The 7305-nt window shown below is 40.7% G+C and overlaps 1 pseudogene; it reads left to right on the top strand.

The window, feature by feature from the left end:
• Positions 1-2572: 2572 nt before the first annotated feature.
• LOC116465031 (heterogeneous nuclear ribonucleoprotein A1-like) lies at positions 2573-3594 on the top strand (annotated as a pseudogene).
• Positions 3595-7305: the final 3711 nt, after the last annotated feature.

The following is a 7305-nucleotide window of genomic DNA, read 5'->3' as shown; positions in this document are numbered from 1 at the left end:
AGAAGACATTTATGCAGCCAGAAAACACATGAAGAAATGCTCATCATCACTGGCCATCAGAGAAATGCAAATCAAAACCACAGTGAGATACCATCTCACACCAGTTAGAATGGCCATCATTAAAAAATCAGGAAACAACAGGTGCTGGAGAGGATGTGGAGAAATAGGAACACTTTTACACTGTTGGTGGGACTGTAAACTAGTTCAACCATTGTGGAAGTCAGTGTGGCGATTCCTCAGGGATCTCGAACTAGAAATACCATTTGACCCAGCCATCCCATTACTGGGTATATACCCAAAGGAGTATAAATCATGCTGCTATAAAGACACATGCACACGTATGTTTATTGCAGCACTATTCACAATAGCAAAGAGTTGGAACCAACCCAAATGTCCAACAACGACAGACTGGATTAAGAAAATGTGGCACATATACACCATGGAATACTATGCAGCCATAAAAAATGATGAGTTCGTGTCCTTTGTAGGGACATGGATGAAACTGGAAAACATCATTCTCAGTAAACTATCGCAAGGACAAAAAACCAAACACCGCATGTTCTCACTCATAGGTCGGCATGGGAAGGGGCATCCTCGCCGGATTTGTGGTTTGGAGGGGAGGACAATTTGAAGATACACCTAACTAATGATTCAACATGGCACATGGATACATATGTAACAAACCTGCACATTGTGCACATGTACCCTAAAACCCTAAAGTATAATAAAAAAACAAAAAATTAAAAAATAAATAAATAAAAAAAAAAAGCAGTGGGGAAAGGACTCCCTGTTCAATAGGTGGTGCTGTGATAACCGGCTATGAAGAAGATTGAAACTGGACTCTTTCCTTACACCATATGCAAAAACCAACTCAAAGTGGATTAAAGACTTAAATGTAAAACCCCAAACTATAAACACCATGGAAGACAACCATCCTGGAAGACAACCTAGGCAATACCATTCAGGACATAGGCCCTGGCAAAGATTTCATGATTAAGACACCAAAAGCAAATGCAACAAAAATGAAAATTGATGAATGGGATCTAATTAAACTAAAGAGCTTCTGCACAGTAAAAGCAACTATCAAGAGAGTAAACAAACAACCTACAGAATGGGAGAAAATATTTGCAAACTACACATCTGACAAAGGTCTAATATCTAGCATCTATAAGGAACCTAAACAAATTAACAACAACAACAACAACAAAAAACAAATTATCCCATAACAAAGTGCGCAAAGTCTCAAAAAAAAAGTGGGCAAAGGACATAAAGAAACACTTTTCAAAAGAAGACACACACACAGCCAACAAGCATATGAAAAAATGCTCAACGTCACCGATCATTAGAGAAATGCAAATCCAACCACAATGACACACCATCTCACGCCAGTCAGAATGGCTATTGTTAAAAAGTCAAAAAATAACAGATGCTGGTGAGGTTGCAGGGAAAAGGGAGCACTTATACAGTGCTGGTGGAAATGTAAATTAGTTCAGCCGTTGTGGAAAGCAGTGTGGTAATTCCTGAAAGAACTGAAAACAGGTTACCGTTTGACCTAGCAATCCCATTACTGAGTATATACCCAAAGGAATATAAATCATTCTACAACAAAGACACATGCACTTGTGTGTTCATTGCAGCACTATTCAAAATTGCAAAGACATGGAATCCACCTAAATGCCCATCAATGGTAGACTGGATAAAGAAAATGTGGTACGTATATACCATGGAATACTATGCAGCCATAAAAAATAACAAGATCATGTCCTTTGCAGCAAGATGGATGGAGCTGGAGGCCATTATCCTAAGCAAACTAATGTAGAAACAGAAAACCAAATATCACATGTTCTCATTTATAAATGATAGCTAAACATTGAGTAAATATGCACACAAAGAAGGGAATAACACACATTGGGGCCTACTTGAGAGTGGAGAAAGGGTGGAGAGAGAGGATCAAAAAACTATCTAATGGGTACTATGCTTATTACGTGGGTGATGAAATAATCTGTACACCAAACCCCTGTGACATGTAGTTTACCTCTATAACAAAACTGCACATGTACCTCTGAACCTAAAATAGAAGTTAAAAAAAAAAGTAATTTTGGGTGAGGCACAGTGGCTCATGCCTGTAATCCCAGCACTTTGGAAGGCTGAGGCAGGAGGATTGCTTGAGCCCAAGAGTTCGAGACCAATCTGAGCAACATAGGAATACCTTGTCTCTACAGAATATTAAAAAATTATCCGGGCATGGTGATGCACGCCTTTGGTTCCAGCTACATGGGAGGCTGAGAAGGGAGGATCACTTGAGCTCAGGAGGTTGAGGCTGCAGTGAGCTGTGATGGCACCACTGCACTCCAGCCTGGTTGACAGAGAAAGACCCCATCTCAAAAAAAAAAAAAAAGTAATTTTGGAAGGACATACCTGGGATATGTTAATAGCACATTTCATTTCTAAAGTCAGAGGAAATTATAAGGTCATAACCAGGGATCTGTATTAGCGGACTAGTAGACAAGAGGACCTTAAAGATAGGGAGCTATTGCCTTTCTGCCCATGTACGCTGCCAAAGAAGCATCGTTAAAGTCTCTCTTCTCCCTGCCGTCATGTCTAAGTCAGAGTCTCTTAAAGAGCCCAAACAGCTGAGGAAGCTCTTCATTGGAGGTTTGAGCTTTGAAACAACCGATGAGAGCCTGAGGAGCCATTTTGAGCGATGGGGAATGCTCACAGACTGTGTGGTAATGAGAGATCCAAACACCAAGCACTCCGGGGGCTGTAGGTTTGTCACATATGCCACTGTGGATGAGGTGGATGCAGCCACGAATGCAAGGCCACACAAGGTGGATGGACGAGTTGTGGAACCCAAGAGAACTGTCTCAAGAGAAGATTCTCAAAGACCAGGTGCCCACTTAACTGTGAAAAAGATATTTGTTGGCGGCATTAAAGAAGACACTGAAGAACATCACGTAAGAGATTACTTTGAACAGTTTGGAAAAATGGAAGTGATTGAAATCATGACTGAGGCAGTGGCAAGAAAAGGGGCTTTGCCTTTGTAACCTTCGACGACCCTGACTCCGTGGATAAGATTGTCATTCCGAAATACCATACTGTGAATGGCCACAACTGTGAAGTTAGGAAAGCCCTGTCAAAGCAAGAGATGGCTAGTGCTTCATCCAGCCAAAGAGGTCGAAGTGGTTGTGGAGGTGGTTTCGGTGGGAATGACAACTTTGATTGTGGAGGAAACTTCAGTGGTCATGGTGGCTTTGGTGGCAGCCATGGTGGTGGTGGATATGGTGGCAGTGGGGATGGCTATAATGGATTTGGTAGTGATGGTGGTTATCCAGGAGGTGGCCTTGGTTACTCTGGAGGAAGCAGAGGCTATGGAAATGGTGGACGGGGTTGTGGAAACCAGGACAGTGGCTATGGTGGGAGTGGCAGCTTTGACAGCTGTAACAAGGGAGGCAGAGGTGACTTTGGCAGTGGTAGTGGAAGCAATTTTGGAGGTGGTGGAAGTTACAATGATTTTGGCAATTACAACAATCAGTCTTCAAATTTTGGACCCATGAAGGGAGGAAACTTTGGAGCAGAAGCTCTGGCCCCTAGGGTGATGGAGGCCAATACTTTGCCAAACCACCAAACCAAAGTAGCTATGGCGGTTCCAGTAGCAGCAGTAGCTATGGCAGTGGCAGAAGATGTTAATTAGGAAACAAAGCTTAGCAGGAGAGGAGAGCCAGAGAAGTGACAGAGAAGCTACAGGTTACAACAGATTCATGAACTCAGCCAAGCACAGTGGTGGCAGGGCCTAGCTGCCACAAAGAAGACATGTTTTATACAAATACTCGTGTGTATGGGCAAAAAACTCGAGGACTGTATTTGTTACTAATTGTATAACAGGTTATTTTAGTTTCTGTTCTATGGAAAGTGTAAAGCATTCCAATAAAGCGTTTTAATGTAGATTTTTTTTTGCACCCATGCAAAAAATTGCTAAATGTAATAGTCTGATCATGACGCTGAATAAATGTCTTTTTTTTTAATGTGCTGTGTAAAGTTAGTCTACTCTGAAGCCATCTTGGTAAATTTCCCCAACAGTGTGAAGTTAGAATTCCTTCAGAGTGATGCCAGGTTCTATTTGGAATTTATATACAACCTGCTTGGGTGGAGAAGCCATTCTCTTCAGAAACCTTGGTGTAATTGAACTGATAGTTACTGTTATGACCTGAAGTTCACCATTGAAAGGGACTACCCAAGCAAAATCATGGAATTATTGGTTATAAAAATGATTGTTGGCACATTCTATGCAATATATCTAAATTGAATAATGGTACCAGATAAAATTATAGATGGGAATGAAGCTTGTGTATCATCCATTATCATGTGTAATCAATAAACAATTTAATTATCTTAAAAAAAAGATAGGGAGCTATTTACAGATTATTAGGAAAGCTTATCAGCTAAGATGGTTAATACCTTGTCTTATCTTGCACATCAGCTTCTGTCTTTTTCTCATCTATTAGCTGAGTTAAGTTATAGTTGGCCTATTTGGTATCGTTAAAACTTAGGGGTTGCTTTGGTTGGTCGTGTAATACTCTTAAGAGAGAGAACACCAGTTTTGCCACCTGAATGTATTGCTTTGTTTCTTCCACAAACATTTAAAAAATACCCTCTCCATATTCACCCTATTTAAAAATTAGAAAAATAATATACATTTATTGTAGAAAGTTTGGAAAATACAAAAAATATTAGAAGTAAATAAAAAATTTCATAGAGTTCTACCACCTAGAGGAAATAATGTTTTTCCTTGATTGATATCATGGATGCTTTCCTTTGAAACATTATTTTTTGTTTTGAGACAGAGTCTCCCTCTGTTACTCAGGCTAGAGTGCAGTGATGCGATCTTGGCTCACTGCAACCTCCGCCTCCTGGGTTCAAGTGATTCTCCTGCCTCAGCTTCCCAAGTAGCTGGGACTACAGGTGCGCACCACCACACCCAGCTAATTTTTGTATTTTTAGTAGAGAAAGGGTTTTGCCATGTTGACCAGACTGGTCTCGAACTCCCGACCTCAGATGATCCACCTGCCTCAGCCTCCCAAAGTGTTGGGATTACAGGCGTGAGCCACCGCACCCGGCCTTGAAACATTTGTTTTAAAATAGTTGGCCAGGAGTGGTGGTTCATGCCTGTAATCCCAGCACTTTGGGAGGCTGAGGCAGGTGGATCATTTGAGGCCAGCAGTTCCAGACCAGCCTGGCCAGCATGGTGAATCCCCATCTCTACTGAAAATGCAAAAATTCGCCAGGTGTGGTGGTACATGCCTGTAGTTTTAGCTACCTGGGAGGCTGAAGCAGGAGAGTTGCTTGAACCCAGGCGGCAGGGGTTGCAGTGAGCCGAGACTGTGTGACTGCACGGAGTGAGACTCTGTCAAAAAAAAAAAGAAAGAAAGGAAGGAAGGAAGGAAGAGAAAGAAAGAAGAAAGAAAGAAGAAAAGAAAGAAAAAGAAAGAAGAAAAGAAAGAAAAAGAAAGAAAAAGAAAAAAAAGAAAGAAAGAAAGAAAGAAAGAAAGAAAGAAAGAAAGAAAGAAAGAAAGAAAATATGTGTATGGTATATATACCATTTTAATCATTTTTTAAAGTAAACATTGTGGCCATTACTTTACTCATGTATAATACTTTTTCACACCTTAATTATTTATCTTCATTTCCTGAGAAATGAAGAGAAGGAATGTTTTTGAGGCTATTGAGATGTACTGCTCAATTGCTCTCTGGGAAGATGTTGCCAATTTGCATTTTCACCCATGTGAAATGCATGTTCAATTTGCATGCCCACGTGAACACTCCTATTTCCCTGAATCCCAGTTAATGCTGGACATTATTACTTAAAATTGTTTTTCAATTTGAGAGACTAAAATGGTATCTTGTTTTAATATTTATTACTCTGACTATTTCTGAGGCCAATATTTTTTTCACATTGTTATTATCCATTTCTTAAATATGTTTTTCCTCAAATTCAGCTGGGGACTTTTCTTCAAATAAGAAATAGCACTGAATTGCATAATGTTCACTCTGTTTCACTTGTCCCATCTCTGCCTCTTCCTTCCCTAGAGATACTCAAGGAAGTTATTTGCTTGCACCAGCTTAAGAAACCTCACTTCACACAGTCCCAATGTATCACACTTGAGCAACTGTGCAAGAAAGGACATAATTTAGTATTGCTAGGAAGTACATTTTTAGTAGTTCCTGTGCAGGTAGAAGCAAACTGCTGCTTTGCAAAGATCTCAAGGATAGAAAAGCTGCTTTATTTATTTATTTATTTATTTTATTTATTTATTTTGAGACAGAGTCTCGCTCTGTCACCCAGGCTGGAATGCAGTGGCGCGACCTGGGCTCACTGCGACCTCCTGGGTTCAAGTGATTCTCCTTCCTCAGTCTCCCGAGTGGCTGGGACTATAGGCACCCACCACCACACTCGGCTAATTTTTGTATTTTTAGCAGAGATGGGGTTTCACCATGTTGGCCAGGCTTGTCTTGAACTCCTGACCTCAAGTGATCCACACACCTTGGCTTCCCAAGATGCTGGGATTACAGGCGTGAGCCACCGCGCCTGGCCAAAAAGCTGCCTTTAAAAAATATGTAGACAAGGTAAAAAAACATTACTATGTTAAATGTTTAAGCACTTGAGAAAGGAGGTGATGGATAAGTACTGAGTTTTATGTACCAGTAGCATCAGTCACATACTTTCCCTTTTTTGTGTTTGTTTTGTTTTTAATAATCTGCTTCTATTTCACATCTACTTTCTCTGTTGGTTTTTTAGATTAGACAAGCTGTCCTCGAAGACAGTCTTAGATTCTTAAAATTAAATCTTATTTTATTTTATTTTTTTGGAGACAGCGTCTTGCTCTGTTGCCCAGGCTGGAGTGCAGTGGCGTGATTTCAGCTCACTGCAACCTCTGCTGCCTCCTGGGTTCAAGCGATTCTTATGCCTCAGTATCCCATGTGGCTGGAATTACAAGCGCGCACCACCAGGCGCAGCTAATTTTTTGTATTTTTAGTAGAGACAGGGTTTCGCTATGTTGCCCAGGCTGGGTCTCCAACTCCTGAGATCAGGCAATCTGCCCGCCTCGGCCTCCTAAAGTGCTAGGATGAGCCACTGCGCCAGGCCTTAAAATTAAATTTTATATGTAATTTAAGAATAAGAATATTTACCATGTGCCCCATTTCTGTGCTTTTCTCCTGCTTCTTGGTCAGACTTGTAAATTTTCAGGAAATGGTCTGTTTTATGAATAACAGATTAGCAAACGAAACCATTGTCCTTTATTTTTT

Source organism: Hylobates moloch, unplaced genomic scaffold, assembly GCF_009828535.3.
Source record: "Hylobates moloch isolate HMO894 unplaced genomic scaffold, HMol_V3 SCAFFOLD_2692, whole genome shotgun sequence".
NCBI lineage: Eukaryota > Metazoa > Chordata > Mammalia > Primates > Hylobatidae > Hylobates > Hylobates moloch.
Note: the sequence above shows the minus strand (reverse complement) of the source record. Positions and strands in the feature narration are given on the sequence as shown.